Below are 16,765 nucleotides of genomic sequence, written 5' to 3'. Positions count from 1 at the left end.
CAACGAACTGATGCTTGTGAATGCAGTTTCCAGGAATTGAAAGATAGATTAACGTTAGTTCCAGTCCTGACACTTCCAGAAGGGCCAGATGGTTATGTGGTGTATTGTGATACCTCTGGTGTTGGGTTAGGTTGTGTGTTGATGCAGCATGGTAAATTCATCGCCTATGCTTCAAGGCAGTTGCGGAAACATGAGAAGAACTATCCAACTCATGACCTCGAATTGGCTGCAGTTATTCATGCATTAAAAATGTGGAGGCATTACTTGTATGGTGTACATGTTGATATTTATACGGATCACAAGAGTCTCCAATATATTTTCAAGCAGAAGGAGTTGAATCTTCGGCAAAGGTGGTGGCTAGAATTAATGAAAGATTATGATGTAAGTCTCTTATACCACCCCGGAAAGGCGAATGTAGTAGCTGATGCACTTAGCCGTAAATCAATGGGAAGTCTATGTGAGATTCCTTCAGAGAAGAAAGAATTAATTCGTGAGCTCCACCAACTAGCTAGCCTTAGGGTTTGTCTAATTGATTCAGGCAATGCAGGAATTGGTATTCATAACCCAACCATTTCATCCTTAGAAATGGAGGTGAGAGAGCGCCAATATGACGACCGTCAGTTGAGTCACTACAGAGATACCTTTTATGAAGAAGAGAAGTCGCCATTTGAAGTTTCTATAGATGGAGTTCTTAGATACCGAGACAGGCTATGTGTTCTAAATATTGTGGGACTACGTCGTCAGATTCTAGAAGAAGCTCATTATTCTCGGTATTCTATTCACCCAGGAGCAACAAAGATGTATCATGATCTCAAGCTAATGTATTAGTTGGATGAAATGAAGAAGGACATCGAAGAATTTGTAGCTCAATGTCCAAATTGCCAGCAAGTGAAAATCGAGCATCAAAAGCTAGGAGGATTATTGCAAGTAATAGAGATTCCAACCTAAAAATGGGAAGTGATCAACATGGATTTCATTGTAGGTTTACCTCGTTCCCGAAGCAAGTATGACTCCATATGGGTGATCGTGGACAAACTCACGAAATTAGCTCATTTTCTTCCAGTCAAAACCACATATGCGGCAGAAGATTATGCAAGGTTGCACCTCAAAGAGATTGTGCAACTTCATGGTGTCCCGATATCTATTATCACAGAACGAGGAGCACAACTTACTGCTAAATTTTTTAAGTCTTTCCAAGAAGGTTTGGGTACTCAGGTAAGGCTTCGCACAGCATTTCATCCACAAACTGATGGGCAAGCTGAACGCACTATTCAGACCTTGAAGGACATGTTACGGGCATGTTTGCTAGATTTTGGGGGTAGTTGGGATGACCAGTTACCTCTCATTGAGTTCGCATACAACAACAGCTACCATTCCAGTATTCAAATGGCCCCGTATGAAGCTCTATATGGAAGAAAGTGTAGATCCCTAATTGGATGGTTTGAAATAGGAGAGGTACAACTAATAGGCCCTGAGTTGATTCAACAAATGGTGGAAATGGTCAAGGTTATCTGAGACCGACTATTGACATCCCAAAGCCATCAGAAGTCTTATGCGGACAACCTCGACGAGACATAGAATTCCAAGTTGATGATTAGGTATTCTTGAAGGTATCACTGATGAAGGGCGTGATACATTGGACCTTATAAGATTGTCCGCAAGATAGGCCAAGTGGCATATGAACTGGACTTACCCTCAGAACTTGAATCGGTCCCTCTAGTGTTTCATGTATCGATGCTCCGTAAATGTGTCGGAGATCCTACTAGGATCGTTTCGGTAGGTAATGTTCAAGTAACAGAAAAGTTGACTTATGAGGAGGTACCTATTGTGATACTAGATAGGCAAGTACGGAGACTTAGAAACAAAGAAGTAGCCTCAGTTATGATCTTGTAGCGGAATAGTAATTGAGAGGAAATGACCTGCGAAGCAGAAGAAAACATGAAGTCCAAGTACCCGCACTTATTCTAACTCCCGAAAGAGATCCAAGATGAGACATCAAAATTAAGATGTATGTAGGCTTTATTTTTATGCTTTCGGTCGTGTGTGACCATAGTTTCCTGCTGTTGTGTTGTGGCCCTGTGAGGCAATGTTATTATGGGTTGTTGTGACATCATGGTAGCACCATATTACAGAGGAAACTCTGGTGAAATTTTTGTAGGATTCCCGAGAACTTAACATTCGAGGACGAATGTTCTTAAAGAGGGGAAGAATGTTACACCTCCTGTTTTATTGCAAGGAGATTTTGGCTTATTGGTGGTGTGTACCTTCAGTTCGGTAATCCGCACCAGAGTTTTGTACAAGAGATATTTTACCTCGTATGTGTACAGGAGTAAAAGTATGCATTGTTGGCATTACGAGGGAATTAAAAGTGAAACGAATCGAATCGGAGCAAATTGGAGCAGCTCAGAAAACTGCTGAAACTAGTCAGCGTTGACGGCCCAAGGGACGATTGTCCACACATCGATGAGGCATCATCTGGCACCATCGATGAGGTTCTGCAATCAGACATCTCATGCGGCAGTTTGACGGGACATGTCAACAGACCGTCAACACGTCGACGACCGTCGACCCACGGATCTGGATCTTTCCAGCCCTGGTTATAAATGTAAGATCCATGTTTTATTCCATTATTTCTCCAAAAAAACAGATCCTACATCTCTCTAGAATCCTCTAAAACCCTTCCCCTATTTTCTACAACAAATCTATTCCAAGAAACCAAGATCAAAAGCAAAGACTAAAAGATTCCTGTATTAGGAAGCCTATTAGGGTTTGTGAAGAGTGAGAACTTCTTTGGCATGCAAGTGAAGGATTTTATTCTAATGGAGTAGAGTGACTCAAGGCTTATTCCCAAGTGATTAAGATGAGTTTTATGTTTATTTCATATTATTGAAAGAATTGAGGGGTTAAAAGACTTGGATTATGGAAAGGAGGAGAATATGGAGTGCAAATATGAAAATAATGATATTCTTGAATCATGACTTGACTTGAATCATAGTTTTTGATATGTAATAAGTATAATCTTGCTATAAATAGTATTAAAGATGTTGTAGAGGCATTGTATGAGGACATATACGGTATGGTGCTATAGTTAGGGTTATAAAGGAGTTTGATAGGGAATGTTGAGCATTCAACAATGTTGATGAAGTTGTTAATTAAGATATTGTAGGTGTTGTTATTGATATTGGGAGTTATTTATTATGTGGAGGAAGTCATCGATATAAAGGAAGATGTTACTCAATTTTCGTTAGGTTTAGCTTATGTGGAGGGCTTATGTATATAGACTTGTGGAGGGCTTATGTATATAGACTTGTGTTGCTTTGGAGATTATATATGTTGAGGATGAGTATGATGATTAGCCTAATGTGAGGTTCTTGGTAGTCAGCTCCGGGCACCCGTCATGGCCCCTCTAGTCATGTCGTGACATCGAGTCAAGAGATACAAAAAGCTATTCAGTTGTTGACCCAGTTAGTAGCCGCTTAGGCCTAGAGTAAGGGTATAGGTTATTGTGACAAGGTTGTCATTGCCAGAGTTCGAGATTTTATTAATTTAGACCCTCTAGAATTCTTTGGGTCGAAACCAGATGAGGACCCACAGAACTTTATAAATAGAATGTTGATGACATTACAGGTGATGCATGCTTCAGATACTGAGTCAGTAGGGTTGGCCTCCTAAAGGTTATGGGTTGTTGTCGTTCATTATTATTATACCTAGATGTCTTCTAGAGGGGTTAATGCACCTCCACCAGTGTGGCAGGAGTTCGTAGATGCCTTTCTTCGACATTATCTACCGCCAGAGAGTCGATGGGCCAGAGCTGATAGATTCCTAAACCTTAGACAAGGGAACATGATTGTTCGGGAGTATAGACTTCGCTCGAATTCATTGGCTAGGAATGCTCCAGCTATGGTAGCTGACATGGGAGATCGTGTTTGCCATTTTGAGAGTAGTTTGGGACCATATTTGTTTGATGACTGCTTGACGGCCTCACTTCAGACATGTATGGATATTTCCCGTATTTAGGCGCACACTCGGAATCTTGAGGAATATCAGTAGTAGCGAAGGTTTGAGCGTGAGCATGATAGGGGTTATAGTAACAGAGCTAGGTCTTCCAGTGTTGTTAGTGAGTTCAGAGAGGGTCAGAGGTAGCAGTATTCTAGACGCTCAGGTCATTCAGAGGCTAGTGCACTTCTGCGATTTGCAGGTCAGAGATTTGATTGATCTGCTTATTCAGGACTAGGTCAGGGTTCTAAAGCTTCAAGATTTCAATATAAAGGTGATTCAGGCCAGATGAGGCCACCTTTACCTTGATGTACTAAGTATGGTAAGCTACGTATAGGACCGTGTCATTTGGGTTCAAATGTTTGTTATGCTTGTGGTCATCCAGGTCGCCATATGCTAAGTGTCCATCGAGCGGTGGTAGAGGTATGGTTTAGCCTACAGGATCAGCAGCTGGTTCATCATTATTTGTATGTCCTCTGGGGAGAAGCTCTCAGACATCAGCAGGCCGCGGTAGTGGTAGAGGGAGTGTCCAGCTCGTGCGGTCCTTAGAACCGCATTTATGCATTGGCTGGTCGGTAGGATCTCGAGTGTTCGCCTGATGTTGTTACAGTTATACTGTCAGTATCTTCACATGATGTTTATGCATTGATTGATTTGGGTTCTACATTATCATATGTTACTCCTTTTATCGCTAGTCAGTTTGGAGTGGAACCCGAGTTGATTAAACCTTTTAAGGTGTCTACACCCGTTGGTGATCTGGTGATAGCTAGCTGGGGATATAGATGTTATGTAGTTGTAGTTTGTGGTCATCATACCATGGAAGATTTGATGGAAATAGATATGGTAGAATTCGATGTTATTATGGGAATGGATTGGTTGACCTCTTGTTATGCTAATGTTGATTGTAGAACGAAGATGGTCCGATTTCAGTTCCTAGGAGAGCCTGTTCTAGAGTGGAAAGGCAGTACAACATCGTCGAGAGGTAGGTTTATTTCCTATCTCAAGGCAAAGAAGATGATTTCCAAGGGTTGTATTTATCATCTAGTCCGGCTTCAGGATACAGAAGCGAAGCCGCAGACTCTTCAATCCATTACAGTAGTTAATGAATTTCCAAATATGTTCCCGGACAAGCTTCCAGGCCTTCCACCAGAACGGGAGATTATTTTTTTCCATTGATGTGTGACCAGATACTAAGCCAATATCTATTCCTCCTTATAGAATGATACCTGCAGAATTGAGGGAGTTGAAGGAGCAACTGAAGGATTTGCTTGAAAAGGCTTTATCAGGCCTAGTTTGTCTGTTACACCTCGGAAAATTATTCCGTCCATGTACAGTGAATAGACTAGCGAAGAGCACGAAGTATACGATGTTTCGATAAGTAAGAAATAGCACTTGATGATCCTAATTGAGATTTCAAAGGCATTCGAAGTAAGAGAAGAATGTTTGCTAAGAAAGGTAAGGTATACGTTACGAATCGGAAAGGATTTACAAGTGATAAGTTAGCGATGATTTAATGATGTCTGGGATAAGAGTTATAATGTCCCTTATATTGTTAACGAGGTGTTAAACAAGTGTCAAGAAGGTTCCATTAGGATTGGAGATCAAATGAACGACGGAGATCATTTGAGGGAAATGGGGTTATACGACCGACTTATACGGTCCGTATAACATTATACGGTTCGTATAAAGGTCCTTATAACACCCAGAAGAGATGATGTTTGCCTGGTGGTGAACCACGACCACTTATGCGGGCCGTGCAATGTTACACGGACTGTATAAGTGTACGTGGAAGTCCCGACGGGCTGAGTTAAGTTCAATTATATAAATGTGATCCCACTTCACTAATTTCATTTCCCACACTTTTCCGTCTCTCTCAAGGCTTCTAGAGGGTTCCGCACACTTCTTCCATAAGAACTCAAGAGAGATTCAAGATCAACTTCATCAAACCAAGAGAGTTAGGTGTAAGAAGCTCACTAGAGTTTATCCAAGACAAGGAATCTAAGCAGAAGTGAAGCTAGGGTTTTGGTGCAAGAGGAGTATCTTCGCTCAAGGATTATTCTTACACTATCTAAGGTAAGTTTTATGATCATTTAATGCTTTTTAAAGTAATGAGAGGTTGAAGGACTTGAATTGTAGAAGGGTATAGAAAATGGGTCATGAATGTGAGGATAGTGACATTTTGAGTGGTAGTTTGGAGTAAGTCATGAATATTGATATGTTGTGATTATAATTATGTTATAAATGACATTTAGGACATGGGATAAGCATTATATGTGAGAAAATGTAATAGTGTACTATGACCATGATTATGGAGGAATTGAAGTGAAATTGTGAAATGTGGATAACGTAGATGAATGATGATTGTTGCTTATGATATTGTGAATTTTGTTATGGATGTTTGAGAGTTGATATGTAATATGAGGAGAGTTGTATAAACAAAGTAAATGCTGCCTAATTTTCTCTAGCTTTAGTAAGCATGTTCTTATAATCGATTAGCTAATGCTAATACGAATTTTCTTGAAGGTAGAAACACGAGCATCGAAGGAGAACAATCAAACGATAGAATAGCTAAACGAAAGAGGTATGTAAGGCTAATCCTCTCCTCCTAGGGCATGACTCCTATCATATGAATCTTCCTATTTTTCCGTGATCTTCCCGAATAACGGAAATTATGAGTCCATGACTATAAAGAGCTACATACGCATATGATAAAGAAAAGAGATACGATACGAGCATGATAATGATGATGATGAATTTGAGTATAAATAATCCTAGAGTAACATACGATATCCATGAGGTTAATGATCCTAAATATGGTTACATTGATGCTTTTCTTGTGTACACTCACCTTAAAATGATAGTCCCCTCAAGGTGAGACATAATGATGATGATCACTCCATAATGTAATCGGGGGTTCACGACCTTATGTCGCCTCGACATAGCCGTAGCTTCCTTCAAGTTCTAATGTATTTTTGATGATAAATGTATAACGACGCTAAGCTTATGATATGCCTATGCAATGTATGAAAATGTTAACTTTACGATGGGTATATGACGATGCGATTCCACCGTGCCTAAATGGCCGGGCATGTCACCGCGAAGACGGGCTACATACGATTCCACCGTGCCTAAATGGCCGGGCATGTCACCGCTAAGGCGGGCTGCTATGTTTACACCGATCCTAGCGGGCCGGGCACGACACCACTAGTGGGCGGCATATGATGGTTACCCGGACGCGGGTTAACGATGATGATATACATGATACGATGATGTATGCACTATAACGATACATGTACTATGATTATATATGATATATGTATGAAATGTATCCACCCTTAAAAGTTACGCAGGTTATATCTTCATTATATGTCTTATGATTTCTCTACTATGTTCATTTCATTCATGCCTTCCATACTCAGTACAATGTTCGTACTGACGTTCGTTTTCTTTGGATACTGTGTTCATGCCCACATGTAGGCAGGGAGGTGATCCAGACTCGTAGAATCTACTAGCAGACTTTGAGGGCACCCCATTATTCTGGAGGTGCCATTGATTTATTCTTTTGTGTATATATATGTTTTAGGCATGACGAGGTCCTATCTGTCCATATGTCTAGTACTCTAGTAGAGGCTCGTAAATGTGTATTTGTGGGTAGTATGGTCTCACGATGTCCTTATTGTATGTACATTATTTTGATAGCCGAAGGGCTTATGTACATAAAGGTAATTATGTTTCGAAGTGAAAAATGATTTTCCTATGACTTGAGTATAAGATTAATGAATGAGTGCTTGATGAGTATGATGGCTAATGGTATGAGCAGTGCTCGGTGGTTAGCCCCGGGTACCCGTCATGGCCCCTAGTCGGGTCATGACAAAAGTGGTATCAGAGCAGTTCAGTCCTAAGAAGTGTCTACGAGTCGTGTCTAGTAGAGTCTTATTTATGGTGTGTTGCGCGCCACACTAATAAACAAGTGGCTACAGGGCATTTAGTAAAAATGACCATTCTTCTTCTTAAAAGATCGCGCGATAGAGCCGTGTATATGATTTTCTCCTCCCTAATAGTGTGCTATGATTTCATAAATGCCGCCAAAGGGAAAATCTACAGCTTCCTAGAAGGGCAAGATTACGATGAAAAGGCGGGTAGAAAGAGAGCTACCAATGAATGTAGAAGAGGGTGAATCACATAATGAGGCTCCATCTAATGCCTCTTCTATTCCGCCAATTATAGAAGAACAAGAAGGGGATTCAGCTCCAGCTCCTATGCCTCCAGTTCCTCCACCGGCTACTTCGGGTCAACAAGTGACCGAGGCTATTCATCTATTGACGCAGTTAGTTGCCGCCCAGGTGCAACGGCAGGGTTCGGGTTCAGCTGACAGGATCGTTAATACTAGAGCCCGTGATTTCATGAGTTTGAATCCTCCATAGTTTTTGGAGTCAAAGACGAATGAAGACCAGCAAAGTTTTATTGATGAAATGATGAGAACATTAAAGATTATTCATGCCTCCGAAACTGAATCTGTGGAGTTGGCATCTTATAGACTCCGAGATGTGGCGGTATTATGGTACAATAATTGGATATCATCAAGAAAAGAGAATGCGCCTCCTCCCGTTTGGAAAGAATTTGTAGATGCCTTCATCTGCCACTACTTGCCACCCGAGGTCCGCCGAGCTAGAGCTGATAGGTTCTTAAATCTAAAACAAGGAAATATGAGTGCACGGGAGTATAGCCTTCAGTTTAATTCATTGGCTAGATATGCCCCGACTATGGTGGCCGACATGGGGCATAGAGTGCACAGATTCGTGAGTGGATTAGGGCCATATTTGTTGAAGGACTGCTTGACAGCTTCGTTGCAAGATGAGATGGATATTTCCCGTATTTAAGCCCATGCCCAGAATTTAGAAGGACAACAACATCCGCAAAGGGTTGATCATTATATTGATAGAGGGCAAAGCAAGAGGGCCAGATCTGTGGGGGAAGGTGGTGTTTATAGAGAGGGATCAAGGCAGGCATATTCTAGACACTCAGGCCAGTCGGCGACTAGTGCACCTCCACGTTTTGCAGGTAGGAGATTTGATCGCTCCTTTCCTTCAGGACAGGGTCAGAGTTCTAGAGCTTCAGGTTCTCATTTTAGGGGTGATCATAGTCAGAAGAGACCACCAGTACCGCGATGTAGTTAGTGCGGTAAATTACATTCGGGGCCATGTCGCTAGGGCACAGATGCTTGCTATGTTTGTGGATAGACGGGGCACTTGATGCGTGATTGTCCCTCGAGGTATGGTAGAGATGGGGTTCATCCCAGAGGATCAGCAACTGGTTCCTCTTCAGTGTGCCCGATAGGGCAGATTCCCAGATTCCAGCAGGTCGAGGTAGAGGCAGAAGGGGAGCATCCACTTCAGGTTCCACTTAGCCCCGTATGTATGCTTTAGCCAGGTGACAGGATCTTGAGTCCTCCCCGGATGTGGTTACAAGTATATTATCCGTATTTTCCCATGATGTGTATGCATTGATAGATCCGGGTTCTACCCTATCATATATTACTCCGTATGTTGCTGGTCGTATTGGGGAGAAACCTGAGCCAATTAACCTTTTGGGGTATCTACTCCGGTTGGTGATCCCGTGATAGCTAGACAAGTGTACAAAAATTGTGTAATTGTGATATGCGACCGCCAGACTAAAGCTGATTTAGTTAAGCTGGAAATGTTAGATTTCGATGTGATTATGGGTATGGATTGGTTGTCCTCATGGTATGCTAATGTTTATTTCCAAATGAAAGTAGTTCGTTTTCAATTTTCAGGAGAGCCCGAGCTTGAATGGAAGGGTAATACAGCATCTCCAAGAGGTAGGTTTATTTCCTACCTTAGGGCAAGAAAGATGATAGCTAAGGGCTATATTTATCACTTAGTCCGAGTTCAGGATATTGAAGCAAAGTCACCAACTTTTCAATCCGTTCCGGTAGTGAATGAGTTTCCGGATGTATTTCCAGATGAACTTCCAGGCCTTCCTCCGTAAAGAGAGATTGATTTCGCTATTGATGTGCTGCCGGACACCAAGCCTATTTCTATTCCTCCTTATCGAATGGCTCCGACAGAATTGAAAGAGTTAAAGGCATAGTTGAAAGATTTGCTTGAGAAGGGGTTTATTAGACCCAGTTCATCACCATGGGGAGCACCAGTCCTATTCGTGAGAAAGAAAGATGGTTCCGTACGAATGTGTATCGATTATAGGCAGTTGAATAAGGTGACGATAAAGAACAAATATGCTCTCCCAAGGATTGATGATTTGTTTGATCAATTACAAGGTGTCAAGTGGTTTTCCAAAATAGACTTGAGGTCAGGTTATCACCAAGTGAGAGTTAAAGCATAAGATATTCCCAAAATAACTTTTAGAACGAGATATGGCCATTATGAATTCCGGGTGATGTTATATGGGTTAACTAATGCTCTGGCAGTGTTCATGAATTTGATGAATAATGTATTCAGGCCTCTCTTGGATTTATTCGTAATAGTATTCATTGTTGATATTCTGGTATACTCTCGCACAGAATCAGAACATGCAGACCATTTATGTATTGTTCTTGGAATTCTTCGAACTCGAGAATTGTATGCAAAAGTTTCAAAGTGTGTGTTTTGGCTGAATTCTGTGTCATTTTTGGGTCATGTTCTTCAGATGATGGCATTCGAGTTAATACTCAGAAAATAAGTGTTGTGAAGACTTGGCCAAGGCCTACAACGCCTACAGAAGTCCGTAGTTTTCTTGAATTGGTAGGTTATTATAGAAGTTTCGTAGAATGATTTTCCTCTATTTCAGCCCCATTGACGAAGCTAACCCAAAAGTCAGCTAAATTCCAGTGGAATGATGCTTGTGAACGCAGCTTCTAAGAGTTGAAGGACAGATTAACCTCAGCCCCAGTCTTGACACTCCCAGAAGGGCCAGATGGTTATGTTGTATATTGTGATGCTTTCGGTGTTGGGTTAGAATGTGTGTTAATGCAGCACGGTAAAGTCATTGCTTATGCTTCGAGACAGCTGCGGAAACATAAAAGGAACTACCCAACTCATGATCTCGAATTTGCTGCAGTTATTCATGCATTAAAGATGTGGAGACACTACTTGTATGGTGTACATGTTGATATTTATACAGATCACACGAGTCTTCAATACATTTTCAAACAGAAGGAGTTAAATCCGCGGCAGAGGCGGTGGTTAGAGTTATTGAAAGATTATGATGTGAGTATTTTGTACCACCCCGGGAAGGCAAATGTAGTAGCTGACGCGTTTAGCCGCAGATCAATGGGCAGCCTATGTGAAGTTCCTCCGGAGAAGAAAGAATTAAGTCATGAGCTCCACCAACTAGCTAATCTTGGAGTACGTCTAATTGATTCAGGTAGTGCAGGAATTGGTATTAATAATCCCACAGTTTCGTCCTGGAATATGAGCGTCAATATAAAGATCCTCAGTTGAGCCATTATAGAGACACATTTCATGAAAAAGAGAAGTCTCCATTTGATACTTCTATAGATGGAATTCTTAGATACCGAGGCAGGCTATGTGTTCCGAATGTTACAGAATTACGTCGCCAAATTCTAAAAGAAGCTCATTATTCTCAGTATTCTATTCATCCAAGAACGACAAAGATGTATCATGATCTCAAGTTGATATATTGGTGGGATGGCATGAAGAAAGACATAGAAGAATTTGTAGGCCAATGTCCAAATTGCCAGTAATTGAAAATCGAACATCAAAAGCCAGGAGGATTATTGCAGGTAATGTAAATACCTACTTGGAAATGGGAATTGATCAATATAGATTTCATTGTGAGATTACCTCGTTCCCGAAGCAAGTATGATTCTATTTAGGTGATTGTGGATAGATTGACGAAGGCAGCTCATTTTCTTCCTGTCAGGAGCACATATTCAGCAGAAGATTATGCAAGGTTGTATCTCATGGACATTGTGCAACTCCATGGTATTCCGATGTCAATTATCACAGATAGAGGAGCACAATTTACAGCTAAGTTCTAGAAATATTTCCAAGAAGGTTTGGGTACTCAAGTGAAACTCAGCACAGCATTTCATCCGCAAACTGATGGGCAGGTTGAACGCACTATTCAGACATTGGAAGATATGCTACGGGCATACGTACTAGATTTTGGTCGTAGCTGGGATGACCACGTACCCCTTATTGAGTTTGCATATAACAATAGCTACCATTCCAGTATCCAAATGGCTCCGTATGAAGATTTATATGGAAGGAGGTGTAGATCCCCAATTAGATGGTTTGAAGTAGGAGAAGTACAGCTAATAGGCCCTAATTTGATTCAACAAGCAGTAGAAAAAGTCAAGGTGATCCGAGATCGATTATTGATAGCCCAAAGTCGCCAAAAATCTTATGCGGACAACCACCGGCGAGACTTAGAAATTCAAGTTGATGATTGGGTATTCTTAAAGGTGTCACCAATGAAAGGAGTGATGAGATTTGGTAAGAAAGGAAAGTTAAGTCCTCGATACTTTGGACCCTATAAGATTATCCGCAAGGTGGGTCAAGTAGCTTATGAATTGGACTTGCTTCTAGAACTTGAATTAGTCCATCCAGTTTTCCATGTCTTAATGCTCCGCCAGTGTGTTGGAGATCCTACGAGGATTGTTCCCGTAGATGATGTTCAAGTGACAGAAAAGATAGTCTATGAAGAAGTGTCCATTGCCATATTAGACAGGCAGGTACGGAGACTTCGAAATAAGGAAGTAGCCTCAGTTAAAGTATTATGGCGAAATAAAAAATGAGAAGAAATAACTAGGGAAGCAGAAGAGAGTATGAAATCCAAATACCCGCACTTATTTCATCCCCCAGAAGAGATCCACGATGAAACATCGAGATTATGAGGTATGTATGTTTTCTTTTTATGCATATAGGCCGTGTGTGGCCAACTTATATTGCTATTGTGTTGTGGCCCTGTGAAGCAATGTTATTATGGGCTGTTGTGACAGGATGGTAGTGCCATATTACAGGGGAAACTCTTGTAAAATATTTGTGGAATTGCCAAGAACATAACATTCGAGGACGAATGTTCCAAAAGGGGGGAAGAATGTTACACCTCAAAAAAAAAAATCGTTCATGTACAGTGAATAGACTAGCGAAGAGCATGAAGTATAAGATGTTTTGATACGTAAGAAATATCACTTGATGATCCTAATTAAGATTTCAAAGGCATTCGAAGTAAGAGAAGAAAGTTTGCTAAGAAAGGCAAGGTATACGTTATGAATCGGAAAGGATTTACAAGTGATGAGTTAGCGATGATTTAATGATGTCTAGGAGAAGAGTTATAATGTCCCTTATATTGTTAACGAGGTGTTAAACAAGTGTCAAGAAGGTTTCATAAGGATTGCAAATCAAACGAATGACGGAGATCATTTCAGGGAAATGGGGTTATATGACCGACTTATACGGTCCGTATAACATTATACAATGTATGAAAAAGTTACGTTTACGATGGGTACATGACGATCCAATTCCACCGTGCCTAAATGACCGGGCATGTCACCGCTAAGGCGGCTGCTATGTTTACACCGAGCCTAGAGGGCCGGGCACGACACCACTAGTTGGCGGCATATGATGGTTGCCCGGACACGTGTTAACGATGATGATATATATGATATGATGATGTATGCTCTATGATGATACATGTACTATGATTATATATGATATATGTATGAATTGTATCCACCCTTAAAAGTTACACAGGTTATATCTTCATCTTATGTCTTATGATTTCTCTATTATATTCATTTCATTCATGCCTTACATACTCAGTACAATGTTCGTACTAACGTCCGTTTTATTTGGATGATGTGTTCATGCCCCCAGGTAGGCAGGGAGGTGATCCAGACTCGTAGATGCTACTAGCAGACTTTGAGGGCACCCTATTATTCCAGAGGTGCCATTGATTTATTCTTTTGTGTATATATATGTTTTGGGCATGACGCGTTCCTGTCCGTTCATATGTCTAGTACTCTAGTAGAGGCTCATAGATGTGTATGTGTGGGTAGTATGGTCTCACGATGTCCTTATTGTACGTACATTATTTTGATAGCCGAAGGGCTTATGTATATAAAGGTAATTATGTTTCGAAGTGAAAAATGTTTTTTCCTATGACTTGAGTGTAAGATTAATGAATGATGGCTTGATGAGTACGATGGGTAATGGTATGAGCGGTGCTAGGTGGTTAGCCCCGGGTACCCGTCATGGCCCCTAGTCGGGTCGTGACATCGTCACCATGGGGAGCACCTATGTTGTTTGTAATAAAGAAGGATGGCTCGTTACGGATGTGTATCGATTACAGGCAGCTGAATAAGGTAACGATAAAGAATAGGTATTCACTCCCGACGATTAATGATTTGTTTGATCAGTTGCAGGTGCTAAATGGTTCTCAAATATAGATTTGAGATCAGGGTATCACCAAGTGAGAGTCAGAGAGAAGGATATTCTGAAGACAACCTTCAAAACTGGATATGGTCATTTTGAGTTACGGGTAATGTCGTTCGGGTTGACTAATGCACCGGCGGTATTTGTGGATTTGATGAACAGTGTATTCAAGCCCATCTTAGATCTGTTCGTGATTGTGTTTATTAATGATATTCTGGTATACTTACAATTTGAAGAAGAGCACGCGGATCATTTACTTGTTGTCCTTAAAGTTCTTCAGTCTCGAAAGTTTTATGCAAAGTTCTCTAAATGTGAGTTCTGATTGAATTATGTGACTTTTCTGGGGCATATTATTTCGGCTGATGGTATTCGGGTAGATACACAAAAGATTGATGCTGTGAAGACTTGGCCAAGACCCACAACACTCGCAAACGTTTATAGTTTTATGGGTTTTACCGGTTATTACAGGTGATTTGTAGAGGATTTTTCATTTATTTTTGCACCACTGACGGAGCTAACTCAGAAATTAGCTTGTGAGTGAAGTTTTCAAGAGTTGAATAACACATTGACTTCAGCTCCCGTTTTGAAACTTCCAGAAGGATCGGAGGGCTATGTTATTTATTGTGATGCCTGAGGTGTTGGGCTAGGTTTTGTGTTGATGCAACACAGTAAAGTTATTGCTTACGCTTCAAGGCAGTTGAGGAAGCATAAGAAGAACTATCCAACACATGATATAGAGTTAACTGCGGTGATTCATGCATTGAAGATGTGGAGGCATTACTTGTATGGTGTTCATGTGGATATTTATACAGACCATAAGAGTCTCCAGTACATTTTCAAGCAAAAGGAGTTGAATTTTTGGCAGAGGCGGTGATTAGAGTTATTAAATGATGATGATGTTAGTGTTTTGTATCATCCTGGAAAGGCGAATGTGGGAGCCAATACCCTTAGTCGAAGATCCATGGGTAGTTTATGTGATGTCCATCCAAAGAAAAAGGAGTTAGCTCGTGAGCTTTAGTTGTTAGCTAGGCTAGGGGTTCGATTATTATACTCAGGCGATACGGGAATTACCATTCATGATACGGCTGTTCCATCTTTAGTAGCTGAAGTGAAAGAGCGCCAGTATGAGGATCCTGTACTAGTTCATTAAAGAGATACAACCCCTCAGAAGAAGAAGTCACCATTTGAGATTTCTAGAGATGGAGTTCTTAGATATCGAGGCAGAATGTGTGTTCCTGATGTTGCAGGGTTACATTGTCAGATTTTGAGAGTGGCTCACTGTTCCCGTTATTCTGTTCATCTGGGGATGACGAAGATGTATCATGATATTAAGGAAGTCTATTGGTGGGGTGGAATGAACAAAGACATAGCAGACTACGTGGCCCAGTATCCTAATTGCCAACAGGTGCAGATTGAACATATTACATCTCGCACTTTCAAAGCATAAGCATGCTACGTACTTCACCGTACTAATGGAGTATCGGGGACGTCCCATGAAGTTTTTAATGTACAATCCATGGAAGTTCTTAACAATGAAAGGATGAATTATGATCTCATAAGTCGTAATCGGGAAAAACAACCTTGGAAGAAAATATCATGTATGGAGAGTTTCGGGAGATTCCGAGGCCAAGCAAATCGAAAAAAATAAGTTTGTCGAAAATTTGAAAAACAAATTGGCAGAATTTTGGGTCAATTTTTTAGGGGTATATCTCCAGGTATATTAAGATTTTTAAAGTGTTTCAAAATCCTAAAATGAAGTTCGTCGAGTCTAGTTTCTAACGCAACAAACCCCTTGTCAAAAGACATTGGAGTAGGGAGTTATGACCGTTTTAAGATAACCCATCCAAGCTGTCAAATGGCTTCCGCTGGTCCCACTTGGGAAAGTCGGTAGAACCGACTTATAAGGGGTATAAAACGCCCATCAAACCCATTTTTGCATCATTCTAAACATTCATAAGTCCTAGAAACTTTCTAACACATCCCCCAAACATTTATAGCCCATTAAATCAAGAATTTAATAAGATTACACCAAATTAGTCCATGAAAGGCGATTGTTCTTGCTTCTACTTGATGTTGTGGTGAGTTTGGTCTTGAAGAAAGTTGGTGTGGCTAAAGTTCTTCAAGTATAAGGTATGTTCTTCATCCTATCACTTATGTTGAGTTGATTTGAAGCTTTAGCAAGACTTAAAAGGGAAAATAGTTATGGAGGAAAGGTCAAAAAGTGTTGTGTTGTAGTTGTTGTGTTTATTGACTGTTTTGAGCATGTTGTGGCCGTGTGGTTGGGATGATTTACATGTATATGAATCGTATCTAATGTTTTTGGTGTGTTGATGAGATTATGCTCCTTGATT

Source organism: Lycium barbarum, chromosome 10, assembly GCF_019175385.1.
Source record: "Lycium barbarum isolate Lr01 chromosome 10, ASM1917538v2, whole genome shotgun sequence".
In the NCBI taxonomy this organism is placed as follows: domain Eukaryota; kingdom Viridiplantae; phylum Streptophyta; class Magnoliopsida; order Solanales; family Solanaceae; genus Lycium; species Lycium barbarum.
The sequence above is the reverse complement of the archived record's forward strand: the minus strand, read 5'-3'. Positions refer to the sequence as shown.